Below are 11,601 nucleotides of genomic sequence, written 5' to 3'. Positions count from 1 at the left end.
AACTAAAGCCAAAATTGCACAGCTTAGATCATCTACATATTTTCTTTTGAAACCGGAACTATGAAATTTCATAAATCTTTCCCCACAATTACATGACGGCATCTCATGTGTCTCTTCAGACTTCCCTCTTCATTAAATCTGATAACACAAATGTCACAACCAAATGGTCTTTTTCCTGTGTGAATTCTTAAGTGGTTCTTAAGATTGCTGTTAGACTTTAATCTTTTGCCAAAAACATCACAAATGGCCTTTCTTATGAATGAACACGCTTGTGCAACTTAAGAATCCCCTTACAGTTAAATCTTTTACCACAGATGTCACAACTGAACGGTGTCACTGCTGTGTGGACGCTCATGTGCATCTTGAAATGTATCCTCTGTGTGAATTGTTTGTCACAATCAGCAGATTTTAATTGTTTCTCCACAGTGTGAACAATCATGTGTCTCCTTAGATCCCCTGTTTTTGAAAATCTTTTAGGACAAACTTCACAGTAAAATGGCTTTTCTCCTGTGTGGATGCTCATATGTGACTTCAGAATCCTGAGCTGTGAAAATCCTTTGCTACAAACATCACAAACAAACGGTCTTGTGCCAGTGTGGACACTCATGTGCGTCTTTAAATGTATCCTCTGTGAGAATTTTTTATCACACAAACTACAACCAAATGGTTTTTCTCCTGTGTGGACTCTCATGTGTGTCTTAAGACTACAATTATACCCAAATGTTTTTTCACAGATGTTACAACTAAATGGTTTCTCTCCTGTGTGGACGCTAATGTGGACCTTAAGATTTGCATTTTTGTTGAATGTTTGTCCACAAATATCACAACAAAACAGTTTCTCTTCTGCATTTTGCTTCACTTTAAGGCATTTCTTATCAACCAAACAGCTGGAATTCCCTTTTCTCGATTGACATTGTCTGTGCTGCTGAAGAGACTGATTGCAGAAAAACTGCTCATCACACTCAGAGCAGCTAAAGGATTTTTCAGCGGCCTTACATCCCACATCACTATTTACCTCTGATTGACATGGTCCATTCTCCTTCCAACCCTTTTCACCATCTTCAGTTTTAGATTCAAAATTTAAAAGAGGCACATGACATTTAACATCAACTTCTGTCTGGTGAAAGTCTAAAGCTTTTCCAGTAGCATTTGCTTGTAAATTAACATTTGGTTCTAAGTAGGAGGCTGGTTCTGGTCCTCCCCCATCCTCTTCATCACTTTCTGCTTTAATCTCCTTAGCTGAGAAGCTGGTTGGAGACTCTGTTTGTCCTGTGCTTTGATGAAGCTGCGCAAACTCATCATCTTCACCAGTGAATGGAAACTTGATGATATCAGCCTCATCCAGACTGTGACGCTTCTGTCCCACCTCTTCCTCTTTTATGTGGAGTGGGTCTGGGTCCTGCTGGTCGAAACTTGGAGTCCAAGGAAGCCCTTCTTTAACTGGCAACATCTGCTGGACATCTGCAGGGAACAGTGAACCATCTTGAACCATCCTCAGTTCAAGATCTATTATTAAATGTACTCTAACTTGCTGGTTAAAGTCAGGTCAGTTATTAGTTAGCCAGTTAAGAGTACATTTGACAATAGAAGTTGAACCACTGGGTCACATAACAAAAGCAATAGCTTTATATTTGAGGAAAATAAGGATAACTGGAAGAAAATGGATGCATGGATGGAATATGAATATATATTTATCAATGTGTGTGCGATACATGACACCATGCGTTTGAACATTTTAAAATACCCCTAATAAATATTTTTCTGATCTTATGAGCCCTAGGCTCTTTTAAATCAATTTCATTAATTCCATCTTAATAGTTTTATATTGGTCATCATCTGGGTTAACCATAATTGGTATGTCTATTTTTTCTTTTCTAATATAATATTGTATAATATCTATCCATTCATTTTCCACTGCTGGTTTGGAACACAGGGGCAGCAGTCTGAGCAGAGAAGCCCAGACTTCCCATCTTTCCATAATTGTTTAGAAGAAATTATCTGTATTCTGGCAATACAACAAAGCAGATAAATAAAGGGTATAAATATTACTAAGTGTAAAGTGCTATTCACTTGTTTACACACACCTGTATAATTTAAGAACTTTTTAAAGATTCTAATATTTCAAATAATAATAGACAAGATAAGAGAGCGAGACACCCAATGACTCTTTGGGAGGAGAAGGTTTAACTTCCATACAAAAAAGGGTTTTTTTTAAGCCTAATTTTCAGCACAGTTTGCAAATGTTTTTAACAGATCTTATTAACACTTTTAAACTGGTAGTTTGGTAAGATGTTCTCCGACTTATAGTAGGAGGTAATTTTATCATAACAACAGGAAGCAGGAATCCAAAAATTAATCTTGCAAAAGTTAGTAATCCTTTGTAATCTTTGCCAGTAATGTAACAGCAAGAATAGACAAAGCAGTTTTTACACAGTTTTGTGGAAATACTTTACATTTCTTTAATCTCCAGCAAACACAAATATCTCACTTACCTACATCCTTCTTGACTTGTGTCTGCACTAATTCTGATATAGCTGATGGTGAAATAGGGGCCACCTTATCAAGATCTTTGGGTTCCTCGGGTGGAAGGCTCTTTGTGTGAACACTTTTGTGTCTTTTCAGATCCCACAGATGTGAAAAACCTTTACTGCAAACATCACAAGCAAAGGGTTTCTCTCCTGTGTGGACTCTTATGTGTCTGTCGAGACTGTACTGATGTCTAAATATGTTTCCACAAATATTACAACTAAAGGGTTTCTCTCCTGTGTGAATTCTCATGTGAGTCTTAAGATGGGATTTTTGATGAAATCGCTGTTCGCAAATATCACATCCAAATATTTTCTTGCTTGTGTCAACTACATTTTCCTCCAGTCTGGAAACTTTCTTATTAACCAAACAGCTGGCAGAGTTTTCTGCTGAATGACTTTTCTTGTGCCTCTGAAGAGATCGCTTGTAGAGGTATTGTTTATCACACTCAGAGCAGCTAAAGAATGGAACATCTGCCTCGCAGTGGTCCTTGGTCAGTCTTTGATGAAGCTGTGAGAGGCTGGCCTCCTTCAAACCATTAAGCTGCTCTCCTTCTTGACTGGTGATGAGTTTCGCTTGTTTCTCCTTCACGTGAAGGAGGTCTGGGTCCTTCTGCTCCAGACTGGGGTTTGAGGAAACACCTTCATCAACCTGGATAGCTGCAGGACACATTCAAACAAATGCACATTATGGAGACCTGGTGTAAGTATACATATCCTCAGCAGCTTTAATATATGAAATAAAATGAACAACAAATTGTTGCTGATCTATTTTGTGGATTTTAACAACAAAACTGGACGAAGTCTTTTACCCTGGTTCCACCAGTTGTCTTTTAATTAGCTAGTAATCATTGTTGGATTACAAATTATAACAAACTTTGGATCACATAGCATCAAATGCATTTGTAAATAAATATTTTATTACAATTTTCTTTTTTTTTTCTTCTTCCAGCTGCTCCCTTTAGGGGTGCATAGAAGATCATCTCACCCTATCCCAGCATCCTTCTCTGTCACATCACCCCCTCTGCACATCCTCCTTCACCTCCCCTGTGGTCTTCCTCTTTTGCACCTGCCTGGCAGCTCCATCTTCAGCATCCTTTGTCCAGCTTATCCACTATCCCTCCACTGTCTACCACCTTTTTGTCAGTCCCACCATCTCCAAATGATACTTCCATCACAAATCACCCCTGACACTTGCCTTCAACCACTCCACCCAGCCTGCACTCTCGTCTTCACCTTTGGGTGGCTGACCCCAGGTATTTAAACTCATCTATCTTTAATACCTGTGCTCATTGCAGGTTCACTTTTCCATGTCTCCTTCTTATTCACACATTCCTTTCATTATATTGCTCTTCAGAGCATAAGACCACCACTCCATGCTCTCTTCCGCCTGGTAGCTACTCTCACAATGATCACAATGCCATCTGCAAACATACAAATTGGAAATGAAAATACCACTATCTTTTTAAAAATTGTTTTAAGGACATCACCTGCACCTGGTAGTATCAGAAGGCTGCGTTCAGAACAAGATACAAAATAAAATGAAAAAGAAGGATAAAAAATCTGAACCCACGCAGGTTAGGTTAACTGGGGATTATAACCTGGCCACAGATGGGAAGCACTTTATGAATGTATTAAATGTAGCTGTGCTTTGGGTGGTGCTTTGCATTATTAGATGGATATAAAAATGGATATTTCTGCACTTTTACAGGTGTGGCTACATGCATACTATGCGTTTGTGTTTGTAATCATACAAATATACATACATACATAGGCTACGAAGGCATCTCAGACTACAGGTAAAAATGTAAATCTGCTGTTCTGTTTTATTGTGCATTTTAAAATATGAAATCAGTTTGGCAGACATAGCAAATTTTACTGTGTAAATTTTACTGTAGAGTAAGTGCTGCCGTTGTTGTCATTAGGGTTTGCTCATATTTAAAATTTGGCAAAAGGTTTCTTAACACTGAAACGTCATTTCCTCCTATGAAAACATGTTTCTGGGTCCACACAGAATCACAGGCACATCGTTAATATTATTTTCACTGCTGGCCTTTTTCTAAACTGTGTCTCACTGGTGCTTCCATTGACATCCACATTAATCTGACTTATGAATCCATTCCCTTTGGATTTGTGATTCAATTAGGTCTAAGTCCCAAACCTTAAATGGCACTGACACTGGAAAAATTACCGAGCCTTCCTGAAGAAAGTGCTGTCATACATTAAAGAAACAGCACTGGGAGAAATTGTTATTTAAATGGTATTTAACCAAGAGTATGAGGAAAGTTAATCCCTTACCTTGTCTGTTTCTGATGGCTAGCTGCTCCATTTCTGATGTGGCTGGTTTAGATTTGAGCAACCTCAAATAGACTCCTCTTGATTTACCGGGTACAAATTTCCTAACTTCTGTGTGGATGTTCATGTGTCTCTTTAAAATTCCTGGCTGTGAAAATCTTTTATTACAAACATTACAACCAAATGGCTTTTCTCCCGTGTGGACTCTGATGTGTGTCTTCAGATTTCTCTTACAGTTAAAGCTCTTGCCACAAACATCACAACCGAAAGGTCTCTCTCCTGTGTGGATTCTCATGTGTGTCTTGAAATGCATCCTCTGTGCAAATCTTTTACCACAAACACTACAGCTGAAAGGTTTCTCTCCCGTGTGGATGCGTTTGTGTCTCTTTAGATCACCTAGATGTGAAAATCTTTTATGACAAACATCACAGTCGAATGGTTTCTCTCCTGTGTGGACTCTCTTGTGCGATTTCAGAATCCTCAGTCGTGAAAAGCTTTTACTACAGACGTCACAAAAAAATAGCTTCTCTCCCGTGTGGCTTCTCATGTGCGTCTTTAAATGTACACTCTGTGTAAACTTTTTATCACAAAGGCGACAGCCAAATGGTTTCTCTCCGGTGTGAATTCTCACATGTGTCTTAAGGTTACACTGATGTCTAAACTTTCTTTCACAGATATTGCAACTAAATGGTTTCTCGCCAGTGTGGACTTTCATGTGCACCTTAAGATTCACATTCAGCTGAAACCTTTGTCCACAAACATCACAGCCAAATGGTTTCTCTTCTGTTTGAACTGTCCCCTGTGAATCTGCATTTTGGTTCACTCCAGAGCTTTTGTCACCGACATCGCAGTTTGAAGCTCTTTTCCCTGACTTCAGTCTGATGTGTCTCTGAAGTGACCAGTCATGGAGAAACTGCTTACCACACTCAAAACAGATAAAGGGCTTTTTGGCATCACTATTTGTACCTGACTCTTCACTATCTTCACTTTCAGGTTCAGGTTCTGTCAGGGGTTCCTGCCAATCATCAGCTTCATACAAGTCTGAACGTTTTACATTAATATTGGGTTGTAAATTATTATTTGGATTCAGGTTTGTGGCTGGTTCTGGCTCTTTGTAGTCCTTTCCATCACCTTCTGCTTTAATCTGTTTGACTGAGCTGCTGGTTGAAGGCTCGGCTTCTCTGTTGTCTTCAGCTGGTGTTTGATGAAAGTGTAGGAGGTGAGGTTTCTCTTCATCATCTTCATTCTTTACACAAACAGCAGTGATGGGGAAACTGGTGATATCAGCTTTCTGTAGACCACGAAACTGCTCTCCCTCCTGGCTGGTCAAGAGTTCCTCTTCTTCCTCCTTTATGTGGAGGAGGACCAAATCCTGCTGATCATGACTTGAGCTCTCTTCTTTAAGTAACAACATCTGCTGGACATCTGCAGGCAACATTGAAACACACATTTATATTATGGATAGATGTGACTACATTCACACTTTTATCCAGCAGCTTAAATATGATTGAAAGTTGTCACCCGTTTAGAAAGAATTTATAATAATTTAATAATCAAAAATCACTAAAACGTTTCCATCTCCATTCAGATTTCATTACCCAAAAAGTAATCCTATAACACACTAATACCACAGAACGCATTGCCAGTCCATGAATCCAGCTATGACCTCACATTAAAACAGGTGTATCATCCTGCCTGACAATATTTCTGAACAATATTTTAATATATTTAAAAAAGGCTGAAGGGAAGAAGACAACAGAAGGACAGGTACTGAAATACTCCACCCCCTCATATAAAAACATTTGCATTATTTATTTATTAGATATTTCTTCATGGAGCTCTTTAATTTATTCACTTTGTATGACAAGAATTCTTTTAAATCTTTGACTAATATTTTTCATTTTTTTTCCAGTGAGAAAAAATTGTAACTTGTTGCAGCTGTAGGGATGTCCTGAATCCTGTTTTAAAATTTCTTCATCAACAAAGGACAAGCTGTGATCGGGAGAGAGCTACATGCTGTGATGAATTCATCACCTCGCTGTACTGGAGGTGTCTTTCACCTTCCCCCAAGTATCCTTCAAGACTTAATTAGCTCAGCATTTGAGCCATGACTGCAGTCACACATGGTCCAGTACACAATATTTTTTCTTTCATGTTTTGGCAACTAAACTTTATTGATAACTGTAGTTCACTCTGGCTCTTGACTGAAATGTACAAAACTGAGGAGAAAAGAAAAAAAGAGAAGACATTAACACATTTTTAACAGGTTCCCAAATTCCATTGTGCCCAGTGCTGGAAAAAACCTAAATGATATCCAGAAAGGACAAAAATTTGAATTACATATCAGAGTAGTGTGTTAAAAGAAAAGAAAAAAAATATCTGTCTTACCGAGACCTGTCCTAACTTGTGTTGGTGCCGTGTCTGATGTGGTTGGTGCAGATATCGGGGACAGCAGCCCTTGGAGGTCACCCAGTTGATGGCTCTTTCTTTGAGGCATCTCTATTCCACTGACAGTTTTCAGGTACAAATGTCTGAAAGTGTAATTAAACAGACATCAGTATTTTAATATCAACTGTATATCTGTGCAGATATAACTGACTGATCACTTGCATAAAAAACACTGTGTCAGCTCTCTGTGTGTAAAACATCCTGTGGCGGGGTGTGGTTTGTGGCTCAGGTGCAGCATACGGCTGGAGCAGTTGGTTCATGGTGCCGTGTCAGGGGAGGCTGATACACACCTGAGCTCCAACAGCTGATTATGTCTCCCCTGTAAAAGATGTGCTGGGACCTGAGGTGGTATCGTGTGTGTGTGTGTGTGTGTGTGTGTGTGTGTGTGTGTGTGTGTGTGTGTGTGTGTGTGTGTGTGTGTGTGTGTGTGTGTGAGTGGCAGCTGGAAAGTTAGAAAGCTATATGCATGACGGAAGCATGTTTTTTTCTTGCTGTTAATAATTATGATCAGTTAAAATATTTAGATTTTTTTTTTCAGAGCACCTTATATAATACACCCTCCCTGCCACCCCTGTCATCAACAGCTGAATATATTCAATATTTCTTTGACAAACAGTGTATAATAAATTTATAATATTGTACATGTACTTTGCCACATTATCCAACACGAATCTAGTATAACAGTAAAGTTAGTCAATTACTTTGTACTTATATGCAGATACTTTTGTTGCATTCATATTTAGGCTTGTGCACTGTATTTGCATAAATGAGTTTTAATGTTGGCTGTGAAATTCCCAGAAATTTTGTCTCACCAACAATATTGAGAGACTTTGCAGATGAGTTCTCGACCGTCCTGACTGTTTTGATTTATTAATTAGAAATATGAATAGATATTGAAAACACTTGTGCAACAGGACTGGTAATTGTTCGTTTGGCTGTCATGTTTGGCTGAGTTGAGCTACGGAGATTTTGGGTGGGGTTTATTTGCAGTAATAGCCGTGGGCAGAGCAGTGACACCTCGGCGGGTCTTTTTCCTTCATTTTCAGCGCAAATATTTGTATATTTTCTCTCTCGTCGCTAATTATGCTCATAGCAGACTGTAGAAATACCTGCTGAGCAGCAAACAGGTAACTTCCGCGTCACTGTGGGAACAGCTGTGGTGCAGCTGTGGGAGAGCCGCACTGGTTCCTGCGTTTGACGCTTCTTCCTATTTTCGCTCCTTTAATATCCACAGTTGTCGTTTTTCTGTGGGTTAAATATGAAGTATTGCATGCAGTTGGTAAAACGTGGAAAAATAAAAACACTTCGAAAGGACCGACACTTTTCTGTGGCTCCGTCCGTCCTTTGTTTTGTTCCCCCTCGCAATACAGTACAACAAACCGAAAGTTCCTACACACGCCTTTTTTAGTTTCCTGCTGCAGTGATCGTGTACTTTATAACTCCAGCATTCCTGAAGCGACATTAATTATTGATAACTTTAAGTCTTACACGTTGTTCATATTTCATATTTTCACAGTTTGGTGTGGATCCGTTTTGACCCAGTTCAAGAATTCCATCCTAATAAATATGTAAACTAAAATCTTTCTTATTTAGGATGTCTAAAGAGCCTATCTGACATTAATAAATGAAATTCAGTGATTCTTTTTAGGTTTAAAAGCATTTGTTTCTGGAGAAAAACATCTGTTATCACATAATTTCATGTCCTGCTTTGTTCTTTTGCCATCAGAATTATTGTCTAAAGGCAAAGAAAGATGCCCAACGGATTTACTTTACCAAATGGACTATCCCGGCCTTGCCGTATTGGTCTATTTGATTCACCTTTGCTTTTATTGTTTATTGTATTTTATTTTCACTTGCTACACACGGGACAGACATGACTGGGGGAAAGAAAAGGGAGAAAGAAAAACAGCGGGGAAGAGGAACGGTGATAAAGGGCAAAAAACAAAAATAAACAGACAAAAAATACATATATCAATCACCTGGATCACCTGTTGAGAAAGAAAAAAGAGAAAACAAGCAAAAAAATAAAATAGAGAGAGAGCAATATAATAAACAACATGACGATGATCTATGGGAATATAACAGTAAATACTAAATATTAAACATTATTGTGCTGCACGTAGGATCAACAGCGCACAGTGTGCTTTGAGGTAGGAGCCAAAAAGGGTGTAGTTTGTGTGTGTGAGCTCCCGTGTGTACACCTGTTTTTGCACTGGCAGGGAAGATAGGCCTCCATACCATGGAGGGCCTGAGATGTCCCTTCTTTTATTTCACTACAAAGTTTAGAAATTACATTTAAAAAGAACAAAGAAAACAAAATAAATATATACAAAATACAATGCTACTCCCTTAAACGCAAACACTGCACAGGAGGGAGCTGCAGAGGTTTGCGCTCTCTGAGTGGTTTTTGTATTAGATATTGTGTCACCATTAATCACAGTGTCAACATTTCTAACATTAACTTTTTCGACTACAAAAGCAAACACATTTTTTAAGACAACCTTTAGAGATAAAAATAAATAAATAAAAATGGTTCATCAGTTAATGGTCAAAATCTCTCTTTTGGAGAGGGTCCTGTCGGTCCAGACTCCAGGGCTACTCCTCTTTCTTCTTTCATTTGCAATATCTGCTGGACATCTGCAAGTTACACAGATCTTCATCAGATTCAATATTGTCTAAAAGCTTGCACTATAAGTTGTTTACCTTTATCGAGAAAACAATAAAAAGAAATGAACTTTTCACAGATTGGCTGTGTGCCCATGTGCCACATACATTATAACTAATGTATGAATTTCAGATACTCCTGATCTCAACGTGTTATATGTATAAAGCACACCTGTCCACAGAGTCAGTTTCTTACATTCCAATCTCTCCACCAACCTGATGTCAGGGTTGCAAATCTGGAGCCAGAATAATAAACTCCATCTGATCCATCACTTGTAGATTCCGTCTTTTAGCTCCAATCAAAAATCAAACTTTTCAAAAAGATCTTTTGAGTAGTTTGTTGAGTTTAGTGAGCAGAGCCACAAAGTTAAGCAACCCCGGGATGTAGAGCCTTGAATACAAGCAGCAGACAGACACTTGCCTACTCTACCCTAATCTTAACCCTCGAGTTGCTCTTTTCTGGGGATTTTTCCCAGACCTTATCATCCATCTTCATTACTGTCAATTTGACAGGTTTAAGGCTGAGTTTAGCGCATAGTGTCAGGAATAATGGTTGCTATGCCAGCCTTACAAGAAGAAGTAATTAATCCCTGTCAAGAAGATGGAGCTCCCTCAGCTCAGCTCCAACCAGAAGTAAAAGGCCTAAAATTCAGCCTTTATGGGTGTAATAGAGCACAGAGTGATTTTTATGTGTGTGCTTTTGCTGATAGTTTTTCCTGCTTTAATCAAATCAGAAATCTAATCAAGAATCAATAAACTTAAATAAGAATAGAATCATTGCAATTATTTAATTGCAATGTTTAAATCTTTCAATCCAGACTGTGTGTGTGTGTGTGTGTGTGTGTGTGTGTGTGTGTGTGTGTGTGTGTGTGTGTGTGTGTGTGTGTGTGTGTGTGTGTGTGTGTGTGTGTGTGTGTGTGCGCATCTGTGCAGCTGTGACCTTGAGTTTGTGTATATGTGTGAGGGAAGTGGAGCAGGCAGAAAGAAAGAGAAATAGAAAGGTTTTTGATTTTATTACACATGAACAACCAGAAGGAGTATTCAGAAATGAAAAGTGCTTCCGTAGACTGAAGCAGCCAGCGATCAGCGTATGTAGAAATCTGTAACTGCATGAATTACTGTGGTTTGACATATTTCCCAAACAGAGATGACAGGGTTTTATAAGAAAGATCAATAGTATTTGAGCCTTCACGATTCTGTCACAAATTACCATCTTGTTATCTTTATAGAACAAAATGTAGTTTACAATGAGTAAAATATTTAAGTATAGACTTACAGATGTGCATGTGAAAGTTTATGATATTTGAATGTGGGTGTATTTCAATTCACTTCTCATAAAGGATTATACCTTTCTCTACTTTCGGATTATAAGAAAATAAAATGCCCTGCAATGTATTTTACTTCTTCTTCTTCTGGTGATCAGCGAGTGAGGTCGTCAACGAAGCCAATACGTTGCTGTGGGTAACACAGGGTTTCCATCTTGGTCAACGATGCACTTCCAGGCCTTGTGATCTGTGGCCTTGACCTTTGCTTGGATGAGGGTTAGACGTCGTTGTTTAAGATCATCTTCAGTTTGCTTGATCCAAATCTTCTTGGGCGCATCGTGCTTGATTCTCCAGTGGGCGGAGCGCTGCTGCAGCAGAGGGCGGAGTGGCATGCGATGGTTGCT

General features: G+C 38.8%; 1 pseudogene; it reads right to left on the bottom strand.

Moving 5' to 3' along the window:
• Nucleotides 1-293: 293 nt before the first annotated feature.
• Nucleotides 294-8,620, bottom strand: LOC113027976 (zinc finger protein 135-like; annotated as a pseudogene).
• Between the last annotated feature and the right edge of the window lie 2,981 nt (nucleotides 8,621-11,601).

Source organism: Astatotilapia calliptera, chromosome 8 (genome assembly GCF_900246225.1).
Source record: "Astatotilapia calliptera chromosome 8, fAstCal1.2, whole genome shotgun sequence".
Taxonomy (NCBI): domain Eukaryota; kingdom Metazoa; phylum Chordata; class Actinopteri; order Cichliformes; family Cichlidae; genus Astatotilapia; species Astatotilapia calliptera.
The sequence above is the reverse complement of the archived record's forward strand: the minus strand, read 5'-3'. Positions and strand labels throughout refer to the sequence as shown.